Source organism: Amblyomma maculatum, chromosome 8 (assembly GCF_055883805.1).
Source record: "Amblyomma maculatum isolate TAMU_Amacu chromosome 8, ASM5588380v1, whole genome shotgun sequence".
Lineage (NCBI taxonomy): Eukaryota > Metazoa > Arthropoda > Arachnida > Ixodida > Ixodidae > Amblyomma > Amblyomma maculatum.
In genome coordinates this window covers 107235203-107261342 of record NC_139351.1, presented here as the reverse complement: position 1 = coordinate 107261342, position 26140 = coordinate 107235203, and the positions used below count along the sequence as shown (strand labels likewise).

Genomic DNA, 26140 nt, shown 5'->3' with positions numbered 1-26140 from the left:
ACGCAGAATGTCGCAGCAAATAATCTCGTTTCCGCCAGCGGGAAGAGAGTGCAGTACCTCCGAATAATTAATCTCGTTGCAGACAATCAGCAAAACGAACATTTCGTTCCTTACCCCGTCGCAATCGATGCACGGTAACCGCGACTCTCCTCACATACCACGTACGGTCCGCGACGATTCACGTCCGCGTATTTGGACAGGGCCTCCTCTCCTCTCCTCCTCCTCTCTAATCGTAAAACAGCTAGGGCGAAAAGATGCTCTCGCGAGTGAAATAGTAAGCCTGAGTGGGCTTGGAGCTTCGGGAATAATTAGAATTAGTCAGATAAAAAGAGAGTGTAACGGCGACCGAACAGTCCTCTGCGCAGAAGAGGCAATGAGGAGGGGGAGGAAGAATTCAGAAATCAAATGGAAGTTTAACACCCGTGATATTCAGAAAGAATGTACACTTCACATATGAACAGCGAGATAAATTAAAAAAAATGGTGTAGCTGGGAACAAAGAAAGCAATAGTAGAAGTAACAAAGGAGCCAGTGAAGTATGGCTTAATTAAGCTTTAGCAGACAGCGCAAAAAAAAAAAAATCCACTACAATAATGCAAGGCGGCTGCAGCTGGAAAGGATGGTGTGATGATCAAGAGAAAACGAGCAACGACGCCGAAATCCAGTGATGAAAGTGCGTATAGAGCTTCTGTATATGACGCATACTGCCAACACCACACTCTGCCCGCCTGACACCTAAATGCGCTTAAATATGCGTCAGAGATCTAAAAGACAAGGCTACGGGGAGAAGATAACCGGCTTTAATGAGGCCCTCCCTGTCGCCATCAAAATGGCCGACGAATGCGGACCTGCCAAAGTACGTCTCCAGCAGCTGCATTAGAGAGGAGAATAAAGTTTCTGAATATAGTGGCGCACTATCAAAGCAGGCGGCACCCTTGGCCACTACAGGGTGCCGCTTACGCAGGAAAAACGTTCCGAGCTTAAAACCAAACAAAACGCTAAGTGAGCAAAAGTACACACCCGCATTTTGCGCACAGAGCGGTGTCCATAATCGGCAGGTGCTCAAATAAAGATTAATCACCGGCTCGCTAGTACGAAAAAGAAAAAAAAAGAAAAAAAGAAGCCAGCAGAGCCGAAAGAAAACAAGGTAATGTCGGCTAATGCTAAAGAATCCCTAATCATCCCCTTTCCCTAGCCTGAAGAATTACCGCCCTAAATTAGCTTTTTTTTCTCTTATTTCAATCTCTTTATCTAAGATAAGAATAAGCAATGGATTTTAGACGCAGGCTAAACGCGAAAGATAAGCAACGTTGAAAAAAGCAGGAGAAAGACTCAACGACGACCGAACAACGCAATTAACGCGCGCTTATATTAAGCGCGTCACGAGGGACGTGAGACGGCACTCGAAGTATTCGCACAATCTCATTAAATCACAACCGAACAGAAATGCTCTTAACATAACTCATCGGCGTAATGTAATGCGCTCGAACGAACGCTAATCCACTTTGTCGAAACCGTTTGCTAATAAAACCGGGAGCACTCTATACTTGCAAGTCACTAAGGGGGAAAGGTGGGAGGATCCGGAAAAGTGAACCTAATCGGGAGCAGGGCTCCTTAAAAATAATAAAAAGCTGCGCAAATATTTTAGTCTGCCAGACATTTAATCCGAACGCGTATTTTTTTTTTTTCTTTTTGCGGCTTGCTCTTGAAGGAAAATTTTAACAGCGGCGCTGTGCGTTTGAGCGTTATGTTGCAGTTCCAAGTCAAAATATTCCAGCAACGCTATCAACATTATGGCGGCCATTGTTGCTCACGGTGAAGCTGGAGTTCGGGATGCACTGAAAAGGAAAGAAAAAAAAAGGAAACAGGAAAGTTCGACGGGGAAAGCGACAAAAGAATGATGAAAAGAAGGGAATACAAGAAAGAGAAATCGAAACTAATAATGAACTGCGAAACAGCAAAGGAGGTAAGAAGAGGCAATGAAGCAATGAAAAAAAAAAAAAAAAAGGTGGGGGGGGGGGAGGGGGGGAGGGAGGGATAAAGACCGCACAAAGCAAGAAGGAAAATATGAAGGCACAAGGGGATATCGGTGAAAGAAAGGAAGAACGCGAACAGGAGAGAGAGGAGGGTGAAAGGAAGGGGCGATGATCAGGGTAACGCAAAAATCTGGGCGAGTAGTTGGTGAACGTTCATCCGCGTCGCCCTTTCTGTCCTTGTCTTCTTCGCGCCATTTTTTACATCATGATGAGCAAGGTGTTGCCACGCCCGTTTCGGCAACGCAGAAGCACTGGCAATCGACGATCTTGCCTGCTCGCCTAGTTCAAAACGACCCCCCCCCCCCCCCCCCCCTTCTCCGCGGCCCGCTGTGGTGGTGCAGTGGTTCGGGCACTTTCCTGCTGGGCCCCAAGAAGCCTGAATCGAATCACAACCACAACCAGCCGCTTTTCGATACAAGCGAAAAGATGGCCGTATGCTGTACAATGTTGGCGCACGTTAAACCACAGGTGGTCGAAATATCCGGAGTCCTCCACTACGGTGTCTTACATAGCCTGAGTCGCTTTGAGACGTGAACCAAACCAGACTAAACCAAACGGAATCTCTCACTCTTTCTGTTTATAAACAGCCACTGGCTGTGCCGCTTCTTACGTTGCTATAAACCGCTAGGGGACTTGACATTTCGTTCTAGGTACTTAGCATGTTCAAAATTCCATCCCTGCCCACGTAGCGATGGACCGGAACAGAGTTTGCTATTAGCGCATTGTTAAAAGTAACGATGACCACGGAAAGCCAACAATTACCACGACCAATACTTAAGCCAAAAATGAGGGCGAAATTCGTCGCATAATGTCGAAACTGCAACCGCAGTTACACAAACGTCTCGTGAAACATACGCTGTCTCTGTGCGTTTGTGCAGTCGCCGCCTCCCAAAGCTCTAACTACGTCGGTGCACTCGCTCCCCGACTTTCTACAGCCAAGCGAGAAACGAAAGCAGGCATGCAGGCACGTTTGTACAGCTCTGCATATCCGATCATACAGTACCATGGGCAGGGTAATCTAACCCATCTCTCAGCTTCGGGGCTTATAATGTGGTGTTATCTGAGCGGAGAAATTAACAGCGACCCCATCGCAACGCTTCGCGCCGGCAATTGCTCTTCCCTCAACGGTCCTATTGCGCGAGAATCAATACAAGCGTGCACGCGAAAAAAATCGACGAACGGCTGCAAATAGGAAGATTCGATCGCTAACGTCGGCACGATGTAACGCCTTTCCCCGCAGGCTATTGTTCCGCGATTCGCGAGGCGAGCCACTACGTCTCCAAAGACGCTAAGCAACCGGCAAACCGCAGTCAGCGAAAGGCGATTTGGGTTAAGATACCGAGTCCCCACTACACCGCGACGGATTTTTCGCACACTAGCGGATTCGGAGCGCTGCTGCAGATTGCCTATTGGAATAGAAGACAGTGGGTCAACATTGCCTTACCTAGCCAAACAACGTGCGGGAAGTCGAGATGGCAAACAGACAGTGTAATGGATGTTAGAACGGCTCTCAAAAAGACTGCCATGCGAGGCCAAATCAGAAGTGAGCTATAAATGCGTAACTAAACCAGTCCTTATGAGTTTACAGAACTTTTGTGTGTGTATGTGCTTGCGAGCCTGTATCCCAAAGGGGGCGAAAATAACGAGCAAAAATAAGCGTCCCGGTACAAGGCCCTATAAACACGAATATATCTGAATTGATGTCCTCAAGACTACGGAGACAACAAAGCTATAATGAGATAGACAAACGCTAAGAAATACGGCATAGTTTAGATAGAAGCGGCTAATTTTGTGTGGAAAAAGAAGGGGGGAGGGGGGGGGGATATTTCCTGTCAGGATAGCAGGACCCGCAAGTCACGCACGCTTTCAGAGTAGCACACACTGCTCTGTTCACTGATATAGTTAATTATAGTTCTCAGTGCGCGCACTGTAAAATAAACTATACATTATCAAACCTCTTTCTATATTTGTTGTTACACATTTCCCCAACCGATAGTTGTGAAACACTTTGCGCTGCTCATGCCGGTGCGCAGGCCTTGTTTGTTTGCAAAAGTTAATTCCAGGAGGTATTCGTGCGTGTTGTAGAAGTGAACTAAATTACTGATTAAAAAAAAAAAAGTGCGGCTACGGCGTCCGTCATTAAGAGAGGAGTAAAAAATTCCCACTGTCGCCGGAGCGCTTGCAGTGCAATGGGGACTGATGGCATATTGGCGATTACGATAGCGTTTTTTTTTTTTTGTTTTCATTCTCCGCGAAGCCAAAAAGCTATTTGGATTCATATATCTCGGAGTTTTTATCGGTCGATTTCGCGCTCGCTCGCGAATTTGATGTTTAACTACGCGCTGTCGTGCAGCTCAAGGCATAACGTTGCTTATGCTTCGAGAAACCAAAAAGCGCGATCCAATGGGCGATTTGGATTCATATCCCTGAGTTATCGGCCGAGGTGACAGATTTCGCGCTCCCTTGCGGATTTGATGTTGAACTAATAAGCACTATCAATGCAACTCAAGGCATCCGCGTTATATCGCCAATCTAACAAACTTTCAGCCAGACCTTCCATTAGCAAGCAAAGCAAAAAGGGTTCATATACGAAGAAACAAGCATCGTGAGCTTTTGGGAACTTGCCCAGCAAAACACCACCCCAACCCCTGCCCATCGGCACCGTCAGCAGCCAATCATCCCTGATTGAAAGAGGCAAAGGCGCTTATCATAGTGAATACACACAACGAAGAAATCACCCAGAAATGAACTACGAGGAGAAAAATGCCGGAAGACGACGTCAGGGTGGCAACCACTCGCTCAGGAACACAACGGACACAAACTAGGGACACGGGGGCACGCACAAATAGCACTCTGCTCGAAAGCATCCATCTCTCGATGCGACAAGCGTCAAAACAACGGCCGGGAGCCGTGGTCCGAAGTCATGGCAACGCGGCGACCAAGAAGGGACGTTTTCGGCTCCCGTGTTGTTCCTCGACCTACGGAGGAGCGGTGGGTCTCTCTCTCTCTCTCTCTCTCTCTCTCTCTCTCTCTGGTGGGACGCGCTGCCATTTCTCACACCTCGTCACTCGTCGCGTGGATAATTATGCCTCATTAGCGAGCAGCAGAGAGAGCAGCGAGTTGTTTCAAGGCCGAACCCCACATTTCTGGCCGCGTACAACGCTAAACAGAGACTCGCTGAACACGTCGCATGCTTGCAGTGGACGCTATGGTTAAGCTCGAGTTCGCGTCCACTTAGCGGGGTGCAGCTCCGCGCTTCAGCGACCCGAAAATGTCCGAACCTTGCCTTGCGATTGCGAATTGGGAAGACGGAAGCTGTATCAACGAAAACCAACAATCAGATTTAGTTAAGCAGCGCTCGTGAGACGAATTTCGAGTAAACATGATTCCGACACCATTCGCGAAATTAGTTGCCCGAGGACTAATTACATACTTCATTAACGACCACGAGCGTTTGACAACATATGTCAAAAGGTTCTTTCGGCAGGTTACAGTAAAGCTAATAAATGCTGAATTTCGTACAACACGGAGTAGGCACAGTTGCACGTATTTCCGGTCAGCGACCTTTTCAGTGACTTTCGATTTACGGGCAGCCGCCCGAAGTGTGCCTGAGCAATCGCATCGTTTACCTACAAATCTTCAAGCACGTTTGGAGGGAAGCAACAAACCTGGCTAATCGGGCCACTTAACTCTAACTACACACCATATTTATGCAGACTAACATGCGCGATGAATATTACGCAACTGGCGCACTTAACGAAGTTCACTGAACGCAGCAGCCCTCCTTCGGTTTCTCAACGTCCTGTCAAGCTGTCAAAAAGATACATATATATGCCAAAAAGCATGTTGCTCAAAGAGGGAAGACTCCGCTCCATTGGATTAGAGGCGCCGAGCGAAGGCGTTGCATTAGCTTCACCTCTGCCGACTGCCGTTCTAATACACACGCCCCACAGATAGAATCAACACTACCACCATGGGCAGCTCAGGAAAAGAACAATATCAGACACAGCGAATAGGGAAGGAGCGACATATCGTCCCCCGAGGAAACCAGATCCCGATCGGGAGAAAGGCAATAGAAAGCTCATCAAAGAGACGAAAGGAGCTTTACGACACACCTCGATCCGCACGCACACACACCGCATCGTGTCCGCGTGCGCGGTTCGTTGTCCTCGCCGCCGACGACGATGATGATGATGATGATTTATTGACTCTACCCTTCGTATCGGGCGTGCACCGTGTTGGCGAAAGTAAACAATAGAAAATACCGTAGACACAACACCACACTTAACACATACACACACACACACAAAAAAAAATTACGGCTTGCGTACTGCCGAGGCTGGAGCATCTACCGCCCTCTTCCGGGACTGTCCCTCAATTGATGCCCCGGGATTTCTGCGCGTCGCAGCAACACCGGGCAGCGTGGTATAAGCGTGGATCGCTGGCGAACAACGACCTCGCGACGTTCTAACGAAGCTCGGACACACCGGGGAGACAGATCTCTCAAGATTACCTCGAACGTGCAGCAGCGAGTGTAAAGACCCGCTCGCGATGGCGGCGTATCTTTCAACCTTTTCCTCGCGTGAACGACTCTCGAACCATTTCTGCCGAAAGTGACAAACATCGAAGTTCGAGGACGTGATTCCGTTCAATGTCAGCCGTTCACACGGATGGAGACAAATGTTTAAACAATGCAGTTAGTTACTTTCAAAAAAAAAAAAATTACAATGACATCCTCTTCGCGCCTAGTAAACTGTGTATCAATTAAGATTCAGGGTGCATTACTCGGTGGACAAGCGCCAAGCGTCTTCACCTATCCAAGTGCCGATATAAGACTCTTCCCTTTCCCTTCCATCCAGGAAGAAGTATTGAAAAAGTATGGAAAGCGCAGCAGAAGGCAGCCAATCATAAATGTAGTGAATTCGTCCAATATAACTGCTCGACGTAACGAATGGACTATATCACAACGCCAGCAAGCCGGCTGCGGCTAATTTAGAAACACCCTTACCTCGTGGGAAAATAACACCGATCAATGAATCATGTTTCGGCAGGTGTCCAACCCATCTAAGTGGTTTGCTGCATTTATGTTTTAAAGCAAATTTAACTTGTGACTTTTTTGGCTCGAAAATATTGACGTTAACGCGAGCTGGTAGAAATAGGTGACCGGTGTTTACATGAACCTAAGAGGCCACATGGGGGCTATGGAACGAAAAATGGTAGGGGTAACATTAAGAGATAGAAAACGTGCAGAGTGGGTCAGAGAAATAACTCAAGTTACCGACATTCTAGTCGAAATTAAGAAGAAATGGACATGGGCAGGATAATGTAGTGCGAAGAGAGGATAACCGATGGTCGCTTAGGGTAACAAACTGGATTCCAAGGGAAGGAAAGCGTAGCAGGGGGCGGCGGAAAGTTAGATGGGCGGATGAGGTTAAGAAGTTCGCGGGGGTCAAGTGGATGCAGCTAGCACAGAACCGGGTTAATTGGAGAAATATTGGAGCGGAATTCGCCCTGCAGTGGGTATAGTCAGGCTGATGATGATGATGATGATGAACCCGAGTTTACGTTACGGTTAGATTTGAAATATAATTTCGCGAATGTGCGCTTTAAACCACGCTGTCACATATGATCGTATTGGCCCCATTATACCGGCAGTGGCACCATACAATCCGCAGCGTCACGACGTTGCCCGTGTACTCATCGTAGCTTTGGTACCATATGGTAAGGAGCTACTGAAAGCATAGTACGAGTTCCGAGAGTGTAAACTCTAGTACTAAACAACAGCGACGATTTTTTTCACGCCGCATTCCATCCAGTCTGCTAGCAATATTCATCCTCTCGTAAACAATGTAAATGGCAAATTAACGTCAAATTTTGATGTTCCACAGCAATTAAAAGCACACTTGTTAAGATAATGCATCACTCGTCCCTGATATTAACGTTGCAAAATGTTTAGCGCACACTGTAATATACTGCATTGCATTTTGCACTGCACCAGTAGCTGATTGCACAACTGGCGTCCATTAATTTCTGAATGTTCTTAACCTAGTTTGCGCACAACAAAAATGAGTTTTTATTCCAACACACACACACACACAGAGAGAGAGAGAGAGAGAGAGAGAAAGATATATATATATATATATATATATATATATAGAGAGAGAGAGAGAGAGAGAGAGAGAGAGAGAGAGAGAGAGAGGCGTTAATAAAGGCCGCATGAGCGTCAGTATGAAAGCAATTAATGTGCGCACACTCCGCCCACGGGAACTCGACAAGAGTGATAAACAGTTACGGGCGGATAATGTGCGAAACAAAGCCGGCTCCTTGTTCTTCGGCGGCGCCGACAATGTTCATAACGTAAGCTGTGATAACAAAATACGCAACACCAGCCCAGTGTAAAGCTCTGCTGACGCCGAAAATGAACGCTCGACGAGAAAAGCTGGTCAAAGGATTTGCATGTATATGCGAAGCCATCCATCAAGACGCTCGCCACCGACGAAACCGCGTCGAGTTTGCGTCCCGGCTGCTGTATTTGGGCCGACAAAGGCGTAAGGCGCTCGCTCGCCTGCGCTACCATTTTTCAAGGAGCGTTTCGCAAATATCCGCACAACGAGAAGTTTAAGCACAGTGTTGCGCGCGCAACGCGAACATGGCGTGCGGAGAGTCCAGAAATATATCCAAGAAAAAATATGCCGCCAGCAGATAAAACGGGCGGTCCATAATCTCGTTCCGGGAAAACAAGACGACAGTGCCTCCGAGCCGATCGCGGCATGGCCGTTTCCAACGCTCTCGTCGTCTATACATGCACCGTCCAGGCCTACATCAGTTATGTGACCGAACTACTTTACTTATCTCTACAGAGACACGGTTTCACGTCCGTCGTACGGAACCGACGTTCCGAGACAGCACAGTACATTGGCCCAATATTGGCACTATGTTGGTAATACACTTGCCTTATGTTGGACAGGACGCTACTAACACAATACCAATATTGAGGCGATGGCTTGTGCTACCTGGGTTGTGCGCATCTTGAAATGCGCGTTGAGCAACTAGTCGCCTCTCAACGGTGCCGTGTCACGGATTTCGGAACGTATCGACACCGTTCCCCGTTCGCGTTTCAATGCGTGTCGCACGGTACACAACCAGACGAGCGCAAAGTGAGCGCTCTATACGAGGACAACGAAGCTGCCCGAAGGCCGCGAGTTCACACCGAGTCCTGAGCATCTATAACCGCAGGCGTCATCCCACGCATCTTGCAGCCGGTTCCAAAAGTTCGCATACAGTCGTTCACACACTTAGCAGTAACGCATCAACACGCATGGCCGCGCACAGCGCAGCTTGAATAAACAAGAATCCACGCGAAACGGGGGCAAACAGTCGCGAACCCATTGATGGAAGAAGCGTAGTAGTCTTTTAGAGCGTGTTCCGTCGCAAAGGCGTCGAAGTCCGCGCGCTTTTATACCGGGGGCGGATCACACACAGCCCCAACACTTATCGCGCCCTCGCAAATCGTCGCTTGGGACGGCGTGGGCGTTTAACGCTATTCGCACTGCCTCGAACGCCTCAGTGCACTGGAAAATAGGCTTAGCTGCGTAACACTGCAAGGCTGGTAAAGGCTCGGAGCACATATTTCATATGCGCGACTTGGCTGGGGGCGTACGGGGACAAAGGGATCCGGCATGATCATCCGGCGCTCGACTGCGACGGTTGCGACCAATAGATATACGACGTAAGCAAGCTAATATAGACGCGATGGAGGCCATTTAAGCCTGGCCGCCGTAGATCGGTTACGCAAGCGAATGTTCCGTTCGCCCTGGGCACCCGCTATCGCTAGGCTCCAGAAGACGCCAGCGTCAACAGAGGCATATGTGGGTCGAAACTTTCAAGGGAAAGCTCGAAATCTAGACAATACACTTTGTCTCGGTTTCGACAATCCAAGGGGGTTCCGAAAACCACTATTTGAGAGCTACCACGCTGTTCGCCCCACAGTACTTGGACGCACTATGAGAGCCCAAAGCAAATATAAACTGAACGTGGGTCGCACTTGTGTAGGGATAAAAGCAGACTCACTTTTCTTCGCCTTGCTTCCTGCTTTGGCAAGGTTTTCAAGAAGAACCTGTAAGCAACAAAAATACGCGAAATTACTGGCAGATTCGCTAACGCTGGCTTGCCAATTTATGATGGAAGCAAATTGCAAGCTACTACGACACTCCGCGATGGCTTCCGCTAGCGATATATTACACCTCTACAATGCGGTGGCTGTTTTCATGAGTGCACTATAGATGACGTCATCTATTCATACCACTTCAACGAACGAAACAGATCAAGATGTATAGAGCGCGTTTTCAGGAGCCTGAATGAATGATGCGCCTCCTCATGATACACACGATATAATAATTAAATCCACATTTACAGAAGTTAACCACTTCGTATACAACTTGCAAGCAAGCAAGTAAACAAACAAACGAACGAACTACTCCGACCTAGTGATATTACAGCAGCGCTAGGTTAGCACAGCAAAAACTTAATTTTACACCCCAAGATATGGAGTCTTTTTTCCTGGCGAACAAAATATCTTACGTGGAAATGTTACAAACGTGTGTCGGAGTGGGCGTGGGCGTGTAACAAACAAGGAGAAACTCTAAAAGAGAAACTCGTTTCGCATTCCATTCACCCAAGCATTGTTCGGAAACTGGCATTGATGAAGAGGCTCTTAACGTCAGGCCGTTCTATAAATTGGCCAGGGAGATACTAAAATCCGTGCAACTTTCGACATAGGGTAGCGATGATGCTAGTAATATTAGATGGGTAATCAGCCACTGAAAATGAGAGGCTGTTCAATGGCTAACGAGTTTCTTTATTTAGGCATTTTGTTTTCTGTTAATGCCAAAGTATACACTGTGGTCCACGATGTTACTCGGCTCTAAAGTGCAGGGCCTGGTGTTAGCTTCTAAAGCTTGCCACTTGGCAGTGCTCGCTGAAGTTTTCGTAGAAGAGGTCGTTCTCAGCCGCGAGCGAAAAGCAACGACCGTAGCGGTCTGGAACAGACTCGCTAGCTCAGCCAAAACTCAAGACCAATGACAATGCGGCTGGTCACCGTCGCCGTCTTCGTCACCTTCATCATAATTTGCGAGGCAAAATCTACTGGAACTTAAAGGCTTCTCCTGATTGTCTGCAATCATCACCGCCCTGTGTCAAACACGCACTACACCAGCAACTCCCGAAATGCCCTCGACCACACTCCAGCCAAGCTTCCGACTTCTGACCCTTTGAAATATACTGTTGCACCCTCAGGCGATATGCGAGACTGTCAGAGTACAACTCGGAAAGTTCAGTGATAAAGCTAGCCAAGCATATATAGCAACACAGCAGGGAGACCATTTCCGCCATCACTACCCCTTTTCTTCCACACACGCCTGTCCTTCCGTTCGCATCCCGTCTTTTCCCCCAGCCCTTATCTCTAGCGCTCTAGCACACAAAGATCTGCAATCCCCCATCCCCCCCTCCCCTCCCCCGCAACCTACTTCACGGCAATTTCCGCCTCTCTTGCCCATCCCCTTCGAAACATACACTAAGAAAAGGCTAGGCAGGCCCCCACGAGCGCAAACACCGGAGGCAGAGCAGAACTGGGCCACGGGCGCGCGCCCAGACGTCTGCGCCACGCTCGCATCTACTCCCTCTCTCCCTCATCACCACCGGCATTCGTCTCGCCCTTCGCATTGTTGTAGCAAGCTCTATTGATCGCCACAGCTCCCACGCAACGCGGACAAAAATAGACCGGCGATGAAGCCCGGATAAAAAAAAAAAAAAAAAAAAAAAAAGTAAAATCAGGATACAGCCGCCGCTGCTGCGGGCTCACGTATGGGAGTCTATGGCTTGCCTCGCATCGTTTACCTCCATAAAGGCGGCGGTAAATAGCGCTTGCGTAATACAATTGGAGTAATCGAGTTAGTTTACACTGCGATGAACCAATACAGGAACGGTGGGGGCTCTTCCTCTCAGCGCAACATTTTACATTAAAAAACCCTACAGAAGCCCCCGGCTTTTTTTTTTTTTTACCAAACATACCAGGAAATAAAGGATTCAAATTGGAACGCCCCATCCGAGAGCGACCCGTAAATTCGAGCTCCCAGAACGACTTCTTTACAGGCAGCGGCCTTTGGCGAATAAATAAGGTATCGATTTCCAAAACCACTTTACTGCAAACATAGAAAGCTGTCCGATCATTTTTTTTAATAAATATTAATGCTCGCGTGACGGAAATATGAATGGAATACGAAGCTTCTTCATTCAAGCTTAAATGGCCTGCCGGAAGCTGCTGAAGGCATTTCGAGAGCACTGGCTCCGCCGCGGTGGTTCGGCAGCTGACAAAGTGTTCAGAATCCCGGCTGCGCTGCGATGAGGGACAAACCTTAAAAAATTAGACTGATACTTGAGTTTTCCTTAAGGGTGCAAGAGGCAGTGTTCCTTGGGAGCGTAGTATGCCTGGCTCACACTCCGAAGGAGAGAGGTTCGATTCAAGCACTTCAAACATTTTTTATTTTTTTCACCGAAATTGCTTGGCTGTGACGTCACATCGCTCTCAACCAATCACCGGGCTTTTCTTGACACCCCGTGCGTTGTGCGATCTCAAAGCACCTCCAAGAGCGCCGGTTGGTCGAAACTGATCGCGACCGCTGAAGTAGGCGGAGCCACTGGCAGCCCGTGTTGTCCAGCTCGGGGGAGTAAAACGGCACACGCGTAAGACAACCTACCGAAACTGATACGGCGTGAAAATAATTGTCCCGCAACGACGCTGTCTTTAGTAGGGGGGAAACACGTGTTCCCTTGATTCTTCAAGCGCAGTCCGTGAAGGATTAACAATGAAATATAAATTACATCCTACAACTACCACCGCGGCCACTACGATCGGACTAATTGTCGATACGGAACAAGGGGCAGATTACTTAATCAGCGGTTACTGCTTTGACCATCTATCTAGTATACGGTGGTTACGAGTGCAGTGCTAGTGTATGAGTGGTAGTAGGGCGAGGGGAAGGGGGGGGGGGGGGGATAGTTCACATATGCGCCACGTTTGAGCTCCAAAGGATAGGCGTCTTCCCCAGAGGTCGTTATTTCACAGCGGACACGGCGATGCGCGCCACGAGGTGCCTACAGCATTTCCACCAACTAAAACGCAGTACGAATGAAACGTTGCGTGCAACGGTATGGCAGGTCCCGTATTTTGAGCATCTGTGATCGTCTATCGCACATGAACTCGCTTAAGTGCTCACTCTACCGCGCGATTGCACGAGATGCTTGATTCCCCGCTGGCTAATGCCAGTGCAGGCAGGTCCCTGGACCAACGTTTTTGGTCCATGGCCTGTTTTCCCAAGTATTTCCCCCCAGACCAGGCCGGGGGAAATCTTGTACCCATTGAAAACCGGTGGGTGCCCGGCAGCACCGGGGACCGAACCTCGTACTTTCCGAATGCGAGGCGGATGCTCTTCCACAAGAACGATTCGCAATGACAACACAGCCATGTTCGCGAGTTCGCCCCTCGGTAATGGGTGAAATGAATTTCATTAATAAAATGGACGTAGAACGAAGGCCTAAAAGAGAGCAGTATATTAGGATAATAAAAATTCCGCCGTAAGTAGATTCAGCAAACCCTAACATCGATCGATGCACCACGGGCGACAAGCAGCATTCGCGACGCTTACTACAATCCGGTCGGCGCCGAATTCAGCCCCACCTAATCGCGGCTACAAATAGCTGTCTTGTCTCAAGAGCAAACGATACGGTCCAGCGAGAGGCAGAACACATTTAGGAAATAAAAATTAGAAGAAAAAAAAAACATCGTGATCGGGCTAGACGCCAAGCCCTGTTCTACACGCGAGGCAGCGGCGTGGTCCAATACGTTCCGAGAAACTGTGGGCCGTCCTTGGTCGGGAGAAGAGGACGGCGGCGTGAAATTGCACGCGTCAACACCTCGACTAGCGTCGTCCCCTCGCACTACATGACCCAATCCTGGTCCCATCCATCTCTCTGGTCACCGACGCCTCTTCAACGGAGGCCTAGCCGTACAGTGGCAACGCAAACACACCAGTCACGGCTGCGCACGTCAGGGCTCGCATGGCACCCGCGTCACTCAAGAAATGAAGTCACTCTATACGCTGCCTTTAAAGCTGCAGATGGCAAAGTCTCACGCGCGCAATTAAGAGGATGATGTATCACGAGGGATGAGAAACGAAAACTGAACAAATAAGGATTTCCTTCACAGCGTTTCACAGCGGAGTGGGAGGCAGAGCTGGCCCACACGGGTGTCTCTGAGCAGCGCAGCCTGCTCACCAGGGCCCTGGAGACAGCCCAGGCCAATGGCATCCTGGACTGAGGAAACCACCCACGCTATTCCGTTAAACAATTAAAGTTTACTCTCTCTCTCTCTTTCTCTCACAGCGTTTGCGACCACCCATGTGCCTTAATTGAGCACGTTTCAATTCAATACAATTCAGTCGTTTATTGCCATAGAATATATAGATGAGGCCGAGGAAAAAAAAAAAGCTGCAAGGAAGCAACTTTTTCTCTCTTTTTTTTTCTTTCTAATCTCTTGACGACAACCCCACAGAAGAAAGCGGCGTGCGGATGCGTGTGCCTGCCCGTGCACCACTAATAAAGACTGATCCGATACTTAATTACCCAAATGTCCATGTTCGAATCCTTCGTTAGGACGTTAACGATAACCTACAAAATATTATGGCGACACTGCATCCAGCGAGTCGCGGAAGTCACGCGACCGTCCTCGGCCGATTAGTGACGGCATGGGAACGTTCTGCAAATAGATATGGAGAGCAACGATTAGGCCAGACCACAGTGTGCCGACCCATTCGCAGGACACCCGCGGGTCGCAGGTGCGAATGCGCCGTAACGCTCAAGAAACATTGCAATTTCAGATCGGCGAACAACGTCGACCGCCACGTGCGTTATAAGACCGAAATATCTCAAGCGAACGTACGATTATCAAGAGATTAAGGTGACTTTTTCTTCAACTCCCAAGTTCCAGAAAAAGCTACAAGCACGAATGCTAATGAGTAATTACATGTATTACATGTATTGTCATTTTTCTAAATATTGTGTGCCACTTTTGCTGCCAAAGTAAACGGCTGGGTGCCTGTGGCCTTGTCAAGCTGCCCAAGAGGAAGCTTTTACTGTAGGCATCCTGCCACCATGTACTTTGTGGTGGTGAAATAAAGTTATTATTATATTATTATTATTATAATTGCTCCCTAATTATTCAACAAATCTACTCCGCTTTAGGAGATCACCCGTAAATGTATCAACACAGTTTACGCTTCGAGGTGCTAATCAATTCACCCTCGTCCTACGACCTGATCTGCTACAGCCGCTCTCTCGGTAAGTGGTAGAGCGACAGATGCGGTAGTCTCGGGTTCGAACCCCGGAGCAAGTCAAATTATACCTAACTTTTACCACCACCAAGTTTCTGAGGAAGCTGTATGTTTCGTTCATAGCCGCATGGCTTCGCTTAGGTGGAAGCTAACGAGCAATCAATCCATTATTCAACGACGACAATCGCGAGCTCATGAGCGCTGCCCGAGCAGTTGCTGTGCACAGTCTCGTTTCCGTCTGGCTGAGATGGCCTGCTAAATTTTAACTGTGTGCACCGGGCAGCGATGTCTGCCTGCTTCTTCTACACAACCTTTAACGCAATGCGTCGGTCGCGTCGGTTGGAACGACGGCATTTGTGCGTTGCATGTGCTTGGCGTGTAGAGTTTGGGAGGCGACGGATGAGACCCACTGCTGAACGACCCGCAGTGGCATGGGGTTCGACAGACTGGCGCTTGGGAGAGTAGTGCAGGAGTTGTGGTGTGTGCAAGCCAGAGTGCGGCGGTGGCACACCATCGTCTATAAGCATAGTGCCCTGAGAAGGGTTGTCATCCGATCTGACGTGATCTGAACGAAAAGTGCAGGACTAAGGTGTAAGCCATACACTATACTGCGTAACGGCTGCCGCGTCCGCAGAACTGACCGGTGCTCGCCGTTTTCTTAAAAGAAGGAATTTGAAAGCATTGCGGAGTACGGAGAACAAACAACCAAGGAAATGGCGAGGAGAACCTCGAAGGGGGAGACCTCGAAGGGGGAGACCTCGAAGGGGGGAGAGAGCGGTTTCAACGAGAGGTCGTTCGACGCAGAGATGTCGCCCTCAGAGTGTAGCGAAGTTGTCGCCGTGTTGCATATAATGTAATATTGTGTAATTCATGTGTAACCTGAATTTTCCTAGAATAGACAGGCTTCGTTCGGGGGAGGGGGTGGGGTTGGAAAGGAACTTGTCTGAGCACATAGTTCACACACACACACACACACACACACACACACACACACACACACACACACACACACACACACACACACACACACACACACACACACACACACACACACACACACACACACACACACACACACACACACACACACACACACACACACACACACACACACACACACACACACACACACACACACACACACACACAAATGTGGCCCGTGTAACACCGCACCACGATTTGCACAAAGCGAGCTGTCAGAACCAATTACGCAGCTGCGTGAGTTCTTTCTGCGCATGCGTAGCAGAGTATAAATTCAAGCGGACGATCAAGAGAAACTGCGCTATTAGCCAATGCCTCTAGGAATTAAACTAAAAATTCTCGGCTGCTTTTTAGACAGGCGCGAAAAATCGGCCAACACACGCATGCTTTTCAGACCGTTTTCAATACGCTCGAAAACGGACTCAATCGTTCACAGCTTCTTTCGTATACTTGGAAATCGATAGCGATCAGTAAGATCAAAACGCGCAGAGGAAAGAACCGGCATCTCCCAATACCAAGTGTAAAGCTGCAACTTTGCCTCGTAGAATTGCCCTGTCTGAAAGCAAACATAGAAAAAAAAAGTAAAAACTGCGGGTACCGATCAATCTTTCGGCCTATACTATACATCGCCCACGCACCAAGCAAGCAACGCACATACCCCCGCATAAACCTCCATATAAAGACTGATGGCCTCAAATTTAACGTTTCCAATTAGATTCATTTCCAATTAGCTTCATGAGCCTTCAAATCACACGAACTCGCAGGGAACACTTCGGGTAAACAGACGCTGTTCGCAACTAAGAACCTGCATGTCCCGTCCGAGGTTAAAGTGTACAACAGCCCACCACCTGGCATCACCAAGCTTGACTGCAACACACCCAAATGTTTACAATGTGCCAATGCCGACTGACTGATAAATAATTACGTCCCAGAACTGAAGCACCTAAAATTGATTTCCCTCCTCAGAGCCCATTTACTTTTTTTTAAAGAGGCCATGGACCCCAATTTTTGATCACTCGTGTTGACTAACCGCCGCGGTGGTACAGTGGTAAGACGCCCGACTACTGTGCCGGAGTAACCGGTTTCAACCTCGTCCATGGCGGCTGCGTTTCGATGGAGGCGAAACGAAGAGGTGTCCGAAATTACTCCGTAGTCCTCCACTACGGTTCCTTTTTCTCTCTTTCCCCTTTCACTTCCACCTTCTTCCCTTTCCTTACGGCACGGCTCAGGTGTCCACAGAGACAAGTGTGGCAGGCCCCTTCCTTACCCTTCCTGCTGCCCTTCTAGCCACGCAACCTGCAGATCAGTTGCGGCTGGTCGAGCGGGCTAAGCTAGAAGGAACAGCCAGTGGGCTCCTGGACTAAGAGGTCCTCCTGGGAGTGTTTACATTTTTTTAATAAAGTTTTTTCCTCCTTACCCTTCCTGTGAACCAATTATTATTATTATTATTATTATTATTATTATTATTATTATTATTATTATTATTATTATTATTATTATTATTATCGTCATCATTATTATTATTATTATTATTATTATTATTATTATTATTATTATTATTATTATTATTATTATTATTATTATTATTAGGCAAACCATCTGTACCTCGTTCATGGCTCTCGCCTGACCACGGACACCCTTGCATAACAAAATAGCATAGTCGGATGACTCCATTATCCACCATCGAAATGTCCGCAGACCGCAGAATAGCGCAGCCCTAACAGCTCGCCACCGTAGCTCAAGCCTCCACAGTCGGGGTAAACGTGATCCGTGCATATATAAAAGTTCACCGGTTCCTGCAGAGTACCCTCCCTCCCCAATCCCAAACCCCTTCAGTTCGAGGCGCGGTTCAAGCGCCCCTCCGAAAAGAGACCGTCCCCACGCATCTCCTCTTTCATAGACCACCCTACCTCCTCCTCCTGCCTTCAACCATCCACAGAAACAGTCTAGGATCGCTTGCCTATCCTTTAAGTAATACTGCACCGAATTTAAATCCACAGCGGCGAGAATAAAAGGAAACCGATCCGCAAGGGACTAAAAAGGACCGCCCTAACAATGGTGGGCACAACCGTGGACCTCGAACAAACTTGCACAGGAAAATTAAAACGTGATATGTAGGGAGAAAAAAAAGCAGCGCTAAAAAAGAGAAAAAAGAGCTTTAGTGCGATATGCAGAGCTCCGTCTCATTTTTCGGTCGTTCGTTAAACTCCAAGGTACGCAGCGCAGGTTTCATTGTCCCTTTGTTTCTTTGACCCCGCCGGGGTGGTGCAGTGGTTACGGCACTCGACTACTTTTCCCAAGGACGCGGGATCGAATCCCGGCCTCGGCGGCGGCTTTTCGAAAGGAAGCGAAAAGCAAGGCGCCCGTGTGTTGTGCGATGTCAGTGCACGTTAAAGAACCCCAGGTGGTCGAAATTTCCGGAGTCCTCCACTACGGCGTCTCTCATAACCTCAGTCGCTTTGGGACGTTAAATACCACAAACCAAACCAACTTCTCTACATAAATCCACATTTCAACGCCATTTGCAGTTGCATGCGGAAACATGCGCTCTTACGATGTTCCTCGAAGGAAAACAGTTCCCCAGGCCCAATTTGCTAAAGTACGAATTCAACGCTGTGAAAAAAAGGACGCAACAAAAATATCCAGCACCTCAGCACGGACAAGACAGACGATGCCCACCAGTGCGGCTGGCAACGTGGAATTAAAAGCACAAGCGCGATTACACGCGGTGTGCTTGGGGTGCTGAGTCGGCTTTTCTTCCGTAGAGAGCGCGTGGTTGGGCGGAGGGCTTTTGCCAGCTGAACGAAGGGCAGAAAAAGACATTTCGACGATAAAAATAAAGCCACTTACGCCATCAGCGCGAACAGAATCGATGACTTCCGCATGTTGCACGCGTTGCTCCAACCGAGCCAACAACCAGGGTGGCCGGTTTCCTTCTACAATTCGCGAGCAGCCTATATGCATACATATGCTATAGGCATACGCAGAGTATGCTTTCGGCATGATTATACATAACGAGAGCGCATGTGATCCGTACCAGCGCATGAATTAAGTCCGATTACCAAACTATTAATCTCGTCCGACTCCGAACCATTACGCGCGTTATCCAACTGCGCGTGATTGCGTAACGCAACAGGCATTCAGAGAAACGCACATCAGGCAATCCCCCGGAAGAAGCCGGTCCGCCGAGTTTGGAATCGGCGCAGCTCCAATGAAAAAAACAAAAACTCAAACCGAGAAAGAAGGAACATCAGACCTCGTGGCAAGTTGCGGAGATCGCGGACTAAGTATGATGCCGAACGACGAACCCGATGGGGACAGTGATACCAGCGAAAACGCGAAGTCGGAGTTGAGACAAGAAGTCGTGCGCCTGCCGCCGCTGCTGGTGCCGTGGCGACAGTGTATACGTACTACGTATACACGTGTGCAGTATAGCACTAGCCAGAGTGCGAAGGATCGTTTATCGGGCGACGCCGCGGAGTCGCCGTCTCATGTAGAGAGAGAGATCGAGCAGGGACAAGAGATCATTATTTCTCAGTAGGCTTCCGTCGGGGCCCCGACGGGACCAGATATGACCTCCGTATAGTTCTGTTTCCTCCGTTCTTCTCTTGAGCGGCCGAAAAGTGATACAAAATTTAGAACATGCGCCATTCAAAGCCGTCTCTAGTGACGGACGAGGCAGTCAGCGACACAGAGTCCGACTATAAGCATAACAGGGAACAACTTACTGCCATCCAATTAAGCGTTATTTGAGAAATTTAGTTTGCCGGCGACGACTACTGTTGACGTGTGCCGGTTTTCTTGCCACGTAGGTGCAGTGGCCGCGATAACATCTACCCCAGTCAATGCCAGGAGGGGTCCGGCAAATCTTTACACGTCTACACTGTACGTCTACGGCAAACTAAACCGCTCTGTTATTCGTTCGCCGAACTTGAAGGGGTGGGCGGGTTATGTGTTACAAATCATCATCATCATCATCAGCCTGACTATACCCACTGCAGGGCGAAGGCCTCTCCCATATTCCTCCAATTAACCTGATTCTGAGCTAACTGCATCCACTTGACCCCTGGGAACATATTTACCTCATCCGCCCACCTAACTTTCTGCCGGCCCCTGCTACGCTTTCCCTTAGAATCCAGTTTGTTGTCCTAAGCGACAATCGGTTATCCTCTCTTCGCACTACATGTCCTGCCCATGTCCATTTCTTCTTCTTAATTTCCGCTAGAATATCGGTAACTTGTGTTACAAATACCACAGATAAAAGCACAAGGTGCAGAGTAGTATATCGGATATCGATAGTAGGCGCCGCACTGATACCGGCAAGATGTTCCTTTTCGTATTAGAGGAGACTGTATTACGGGAAGAAAATATTTGCAGCCCATGAAAACAGGCAAAACGTACCGGGTATTACAGGTCAAATACTCCCACGCCTTCCGATCACGAATAGACCGAGCTAGAGTCGAAAATCCCTACCACATTTTTTCTGCCTTCCACGAAGCGCTAACGCCTTTACCGACACCCGTGGCCCCGAAAACCGCAAACTTAGTTCACCGTAACCAATGAACCCGGAAATGCGCGATCCCGGTTAATTACACTGCCCCGTTCACGTACAGAGCTTGCAACAGTAGTTGACATCTGTGCAACAGCGGTACCTAACGACTTGGCAGACACGTGCCGATGGCAAGCCGCATATTGGTTACGGTGATCAGAAAGCCAAAGCAGCACTGCGACGCGCAAGTGCGTTTCATGTCCGCATTTCCCCTTCCAGCCGACGGCTGCCTGAGCTTCGGGCGACGCTGCCTCGGATAGAAAACATCCAACACGTGCCCGAAGTACTTCGTTACTAATATCTAGCAAGACAGTGGATGAGGCAGGAAAAGGAGAAATATAACAAATATAAACGCTGTGGGGGGAAGAGAAGGGGCGCGCACGCACGCACGCACACACACACACACACACACACACACACACACACACACACACACACACACACACACACACACACACACACACACACACACACACACACACACACACACACACACACACACACACACACACACACGCGCACACACGCACACACACACACACACACACACGCACGCACGCACGCACGCACGCGCCAATTTGTGACCGCAGGGCTGATTTCCGGCACACGCTTGCACTGCAGTGAAATGAACGCCCACGTGCGAAGAATAATACGAAGTTGAAAGAAACAGGGTAGGTGATATCGCTCCGGGAGCAACTCGACACTCGAGTTCACAGATAGCAGGGCAGCATTTCGCGTTAACTCGACAGATGACTGCTCCCGACCGAAATACGGAGGCGACTGGCAGTGAGGTCACTGTCTAGGCGGCTTCCTCACCTTTCAAAATGAAAGCGATGTGGGGGAGAAGCCGCCATTACACTGTGTAAAGCTCCACGAACAAGAGTGCACCGAGCAGCAAGCCTAAAACCGTAATAAAAGCGCAGCTAACAGCGACTTTTATCACTTAGCACAACAAAGTAAATCTTCAACGACGAATCATATCAAGTGCCCTTGAACGGAAGGAGTCGCCTTGCTTGAGGACAGCTGCCAGTAGCCTTTAAACCGGACGACCCAGCTCATTTCCGCTGCTCGAGCTCGCGAGCCCAATTCACCCTGACAATAAGTGAAGATACAACATCAGCTATTCACACCACCCACCCCATTTCCTTTTACCTCGATTTTTAATTGCTCCGCAGTCTTTAAAAGGTAACATACTACAAGACTCTAAGAGTGCCGCCCAGCATAAATAACCAACACCACCGCAAGACCATGCCAATTACCGACTCGCGTGTCAACACGCCAGTCAGATTACAATACGCGACACTACGAGGTGACACGGGCTAGGGCGAATATACAAAAAAAAAAAAAAAAGGCACCGAAATTGAATTTCGATCACTGATGTCAAGAGCTGAAAGGAGACCCCTAAAAAAAGGGAGGTGGGCGAGGGGGGATTTGCGGCTGGGTTCCGCTATATCCATGTCGCAACCCCCTTCGACTTTCCTGACTACTTTCGCCGCTTCACCTAGGCAGTCAGGTGCCAAGGACAGTCACGAGGAGAGGGCCTCGCGCGATAAAGAGGGCAAGTTGAACGCCCGCGCGCGAAGAGGGTTCTTCCACAAGCCGACCGCGGCGGCTGTGTCTACACTCACGGGGAGGAACGCGCTTGCGAATGTGTGCACACCACACATCCGCACATTGGTGTAGACACAGCCGCCCTAGGCGAAGGACACACCGTTGAGCCCGCCCAGCATTCCGACTTCGCGCGTCGATTACTGCATGCGTATCCGAAGAGAGTTCAAGGGCGAAGGAAACGAAGTAAATATTCGAAGCTTTGCAAACACTAACCGGCTCCTATCCGAGCCGCGTAGTCTATTTATGCGCAAAGTTCAAGACCACCACGACTGGACGTCCAAGTTTGCCCGTCTTAATTTTTTTGAACTGGCGCGCCACACAGAGCTTATCGCTTTCTCTCTCCCTTTAGCCTTTAAACACTTATCACGATAGTTTGCCCTCAACACACACGGCGGATAGCATCGCACAGCCGCCGCCGGCCGCCTATCGAGGACGACAGCGATAGCTTCCCACACTGTCGAGTTCAAAAGGTGTGACAACGAGCCTCACGCATTCGGGCCTCTCCACAAGCGATATCGAACGCGCAGACAGCGGGCTCATCGCCGAGAACAACACGGGAGCCGCGAAAGCAGGGCGGGGCGCGACTCCTCGAGCGATCGTCAACCCTCCGGTCGGCTGTGCACGAGAGCAGACGGGGATGTCGGCAAACCCTCCAGTTAGCAAACACAGAGGCCACAGTGGTGTCGACTCAGCGGGCCACTCCAGCGGGCCACGACGCCTCGCCCTATCAGGCGCCGGCGTGCGGAGGCGCGGAGCCGGCGCCAGGCATGTTTGCTTCCTCGCGGCAGTTACTGTAGTACTAATACACGGCAGCCATTCGAGCGAGAAGACGAGTCGGCGACGCCGCCGAGAAGGACCGGAAGAAGGCAAAGGGAGCGATGGCAAACAGCGCAAGTATCAGTGCCATCCACTAACAACAGGAAGGACCGGAGCTCGGGGTCGTATACAACGGCGCGGCGCTTTACAAGCTGTGTGTCGTTCGTGTTCATCTGGCATGCTGCGGACGACGTACTAGGGCAAGGGCCGACCACCGTGACACCCACACGTTACATGCGACGCGTCACTGCCACTTTAATTGACACGACTAAACCCAACTTCCGTCTCTCAATTAACATCTCCCCTTCCCACATATGTATAGGGTAGCCAAACGGGCTCTGCGCCTTGTTAACCTCCCTGCCCTTTCCTTCACTCTTTCTTTAACATGCTGCATACGGCAGGAGCAGCTGAAAAAACCAGACTTAGCAACAGTAGCTTATTTTTAATAAGAGTAATTACTCATTATCATCCACCCAAGCACAGCCATACGGCTACAAAGGAAAGCTATAAAGCTTTCTCAGAAACATCGTACTTATAGGAAAATTCATCCTGGTCCGGGAATCGAACCCGGGGCAGTCACTCTACCAAATGAGTTAACCACGACGGTCAGCCGTGCAGATGGCAGGGCGAGAGCGAATTGATCAAAAGCGCGAAGTGGGGCTTTAAGTAATTACTCCCTTATTACAAATCTACTCCACCTTTGGGGATTCCCCTAAATATTTGACCAGTAGCTTATTTTGTACTGCCGTGATATTTAGTGATAAACCGCTGTTACAGCCCGGCAGCACTGCGAATACATCCGTCCCAACCCTGACCAGGAGCTCCCACTCGCTTCACTGCGACGAGCGTTCGCGTTTACAGGCAGTTTTCGGAGGCGCAGTCGCGTCTCGTTCGAACCCCTGCCGGCGCAGCCGACACCATTGCGGACTCTCTCTCTTGTGTACATAACCACCTTTGCTAGAAATATTTGCATTCCTTTATATCGTAGTCCACGTTCGTGCAGCGCTCGACGGCATCGCACTTGGATGTTTCTATTGCTTAGATTAGGACACGACACGCAAACGAAAATAGAAAAAAAAAAAAAAAACCCTTCCAGAGAGAGCAAAACTACTGTTAGATACGAGAAGTGACATTCGCACGCCCGCGCACATCCTAATATTGTACGCCATTGTTCATCCTCTAGTCCAAGTTATTTCCGTCTCCTTAAAAGAGCAACAACAACTACAGTTACATCAAAGAAGGCTTTACAAATAGGACGCGGCCCGGATCGCCTCAAGTCAGCCTCTTCCGCCTCCGCACCCAATTCGTTAGCCCCGGGTCTAATCCCCGGGTCGCGAACGCGGAGATCAAAGCACGGTCTTCCGGGTTCTCGCGGTGATCGCCTTAAAATCCAGTGCCCTGTGAGGCTAATTGCAGGTCACCCCTGCGAATCTTCGCTCAAGCGCAAGCGGTTTCCTGTCAAGACAATGGACACAATCCGCTTTCAGATCCGCGTAGGCAGCTCGAAAAGAGCTAGCGAACACCGAAGCCCTGTGGGGTACGCAGCAGCGAGGGAGGACGGGAGAGGCCCGAGGTGCTCTTGTCATTCCCCTCCTCCCCCCCCCCTCCCTTCGCCTTTCCTCGCAATACAGCGGATCCTTTCACAACTCGCTGCAAGCGGTCTGTCTGAAGCAGCATTTTGGCTGCGGATCGCATCACCGCGCACAGGCTCTGCTCACATATAGGGACCGTGCTTCAATACGGCGAACGTAAGGCATGCTGTCCAACATCTATGCCCGAAACTAGGTTGAAATTAACCCATTGGACTAGCGAAAGACGCGGGAACACGAGAAAAATCTGTCAGAGCAAATTAGGCTCCCTCGTCACTGCGGGCAATGCGAAAACTGTGTTCCTGCTTATGGCAGAATTTCAGTATAATCTGTAAAAGAAAAGCACAGGCATGAAATGAAGCTTGTGGAGCTCCATTTCCTGCCATTGCACCCTGTAGGGTGCAATGGCAATGAAAAGTGCATCGGTGCACCTTAACCGGTACTCGCGAGTCAACAGGTTAGGTTTTTGAGTAGTAATGTGCGCGTGCGGGTTGTAAGGAACATAATTTACGTATTGTGCGCCGATTAATGTCAATGTATTTTCGCAGTACTATGACGACTCGCCAGCTGTGTGTGTCTTTTTGCGCGTTTTATAGGCATGCTTCATTTGATTCCCTGGACTGGCGGTTTCTTCCAGTAAGCCATATAGTTCTTAATGCAGCGCTGTCCTGTTCCCTTCTTTTTCTTGTGTTCCTGCGTCTTTCACTGGTCCACTATGCTAGATCCTCACCAACTCGACCAAATGGTCACTAGGTTGAAATTGTACGCCGAAAATTTCAGATAAAGAGCGCTCGGGAAGCCACAAGAATTTATAATAATACACGCGTCCAAGGATGACGTCACACATACTGACAAAGACTAAGAGGTTACTCGTTCTCAAACCGCATTACACGAGCACAGACCTCGGCGTTGACCCCAGACCTAGCGCGGCACCTTCAGCTAATACCATGGGAGGGCGAGAGGGCAGCGGTCGATACAGGATGAGGGCGGTAGAGGAGGAGGCGTAAACGAGAGAGGGAGGGTCAAGAATGGAATCGCTGATGAGAACAAACCGCCCGCGCCGACGCGGGCTCGAAGGCGTAATTGTGCGCCGCCTTCGTAATGTGGCGGCGCGGCGAACGGGCCACCGCAATAGTGCACGCAAGACTGCGCGCCGCCTCACCAAATGCGTGCA

At 49.4% G+C, this 26140-nt stretch overlaps 1 protein-coding gene across 3 annotated transcripts in view; it reads right to left on the bottom strand.

Annotated features, from left to right (window-relative positions):
* LOC146182138 (uncharacterized) overlaps positions 1–26140 on the bottom strand; it is a 184537-nt gene that overhangs the window by 106718 nt on the left and 51679 nt on the right. For 2 of the 3 annotated variants that reach the window (XM_084577145.1, XM_084577148.1), the window contains exon 3: positions 10106–10151. The exons of the other annotated variant lie outside the window; for it this stretch is intronic. The gene's annotated coding sequence lies outside the window, so the exon portion shown is untranslated. The remainder of the gene's footprint in view (positions 1–10105; positions 10152–26140) is intronic. 3 annotated transcript variants of the gene reach the window in all.